Below are 2512 nucleotides of genomic sequence, written 5' to 3'. Positions count from 1 at the left end.
CTTTCTGAGACAGGCAATGTTGTGCAGGCAACAATGATGTCACAGGCCCTCTCTAGGGTGACTCTTACGTGGTGAAGGCACTGATAACGGGACTTGAAAAGCCCAAATGCCCTCTTGATTCGGGCCCTTGATCTTGCATGGGCAAGGTTATTATGTGCTGCTGTCTGGGGTTCTGCATTTTTTCCGTTAAAACTTTCTGAAAGAGTTTGTGTTTGTCTGAGATGTAAGAATCTGTTATTCATTCCTGTGGTGTTAAAGCGCTCTGGTTGTGTTAGGTTGGAAAAACGATTTGTGTATGTTTGTGATTTGACTTGACATCTTAAAAACATATCCAGTGTTCTTATGAACTTAAAGCAGCAGTGGTTACAGTTTCTAAAGGAACAGAAACTGGGGCAAATACTTGATTAGTTTCCAGTGTTTTAGATTCTGCTGAAACCACAAACGGGTTTTGCACTTGGGTGTGTGGATTTCTTACTTTACTTACATTAACCCTTAAGAGTTTTTGTGAATTTACCTTTGGATTATTAATAAATGAAAACCCATGAAATAATTTGCATGTATATTTTGTTGTGTTACCACTGTATCTTACAGCCTTTTTTCAAATTCTACAGATTGCCGTTGTTTCATTTTCCGCCCACCACTACCGTAAACTGTCCCAAACTACGTCAAAAACCCAGATTGAGACGCATATCCCCAATGTGCTGTATTCATGTCCAAAGAATGCTTCTAAAACGTAAATAATTCTGGCACATTCCACATGTCTCAATAGGAAAATGCTTAATTCGGAAACCAGTCTTTTTTGGGATATCCAAACAGAATATGTTGTTTACATGACCTGTATCAAATTCGGAATATTGTCATATTAGGAATAATAGTGGAATATTAGTGTGCATGAACTCATTAGTGCCCATCTGAATTTCTTTCTGTGACGGTTAGATCATAGATGCAAGACATGTCCCAGCAGCTACCAAATAAAACTGGAATCTATCCAAGTATTATTTTCACAGAAGCAACTCCTTTCAAACACACAGACTTGATGGAAATCATCTTAAAAAGTTCAGGTGAGGCGAGTGGTAGTTAAGCAGAAAGGAAGACCTAAGCACCAAAAGTAATGGCTGAGTACCTCAGGTTGTTTTTTTTTTGTTTTAATATTCCTTTCATATATACTGTATATACACAGGTTGTTTTACACACACATACACACACACACACACACACACACACACAGCTCTCACGCAGCAGGGGCCTGTTTCACAAAACCAAGATAAGGGATTAAGCCAGGATTTCCCCGTTATCCTGGATTAATTTAGCCTTGACTCGGTTTCACAAAAGCGGAGGCACATAAATCACCATGGAGATTTATTCTGTGCAGTTAGCCTGCTCCTGACCAGGCTAACAGCCAGGATTTATTTAATCCTGGAGCCTTTTCTGTTCACTCAGCTGTGGTTTTACCCTGTTGTTATCAGCCTGGATTACAATACAACAGGTGCATATTGCTGTTCATTTAAGTACTGTTATTATTTAAAGTTCTGACCATTATTTTTTTTTTTACAATTATTCATGTGACAGTCATTGTTACTGTTATATTGCTGTATGGAGACTGCTGTTCATATTGTTGTAAGAAGTTTGATGAATATATTATGGCAGCTGTTGAGATAATTAGAAAAGGCTGATAACATTTCAAATGTGTTTTAAATGAAGTCTGTTACTAAGGGCAATACATACAATGCTGTACATTTCTATAGTTGACCTATGCACCTTGATTCATTTTAGTTGATAATTTTTTATGTTTTTATTCTTTAACAATAACGATCATGTTTGCATTGTATTTGGCATTCTTAGCACACAATTTGTGTTGTCCAGTAAACTGGGACTATAATTTGGGAGAATTGTACAATTTTAAGAACATATTCTTATTGTACAATCCTTCCAAATTATAGTCTTAGTTCACTGGACCAGTAACAATCTAGTGATGTAGGCTACTGTACATTCATATAACAACAGGAAGAGGACACCTCAATGATTTTCACCTTATATTTTGCTGGGGGGAAATAACTGTTCCATTCATGTTTACATTGTGCATGGAATTTATCACTTAATTATCTTTATAGTTTCTAGATTTTAGAGTCCAATTTCTTCAGTGTATTTATTTTATATGCCCATATATATGATGGAGCAAGGCATATGTAGAGAAGAAAACTCGTCCTCTATAAAAAAATAAAAAACGCGAACAGACTAAATGATATTCTAAAAATATACATTTATGAACTACTGCTCTTAAATGAAAACAATCAAAGAGTCACTGTCATTTGCAAAACGAACAGTTGTACACGTTGCATTAAAAGCGAGCAGTGGAAGTTAATATGACTTAGGAAATTTATATTTTAGCCCATGAGAGAGAGGGAGGAAGAGAGTGAAAGAGCATCATATTCTTGCGTTATAGAAAATTGATCTTCATGGTAAATTTCCTGAGTAACATTATCTTCTGCTCACTTTTAAGTCAAAGAGTGCA

This window comes from Perca flavescens, chromosome 21 (genome assembly GCF_004354835.1).
Source record: "Perca flavescens isolate YP-PL-M2 chromosome 21, PFLA_1.0, whole genome shotgun sequence".
NCBI classification, from domain to species: Eukaryota; Metazoa; Chordata; class Actinopteri; order Perciformes; family Percidae; genus Perca; species Perca flavescens.
Note: the sequence above shows the minus strand (reverse complement) of the source record.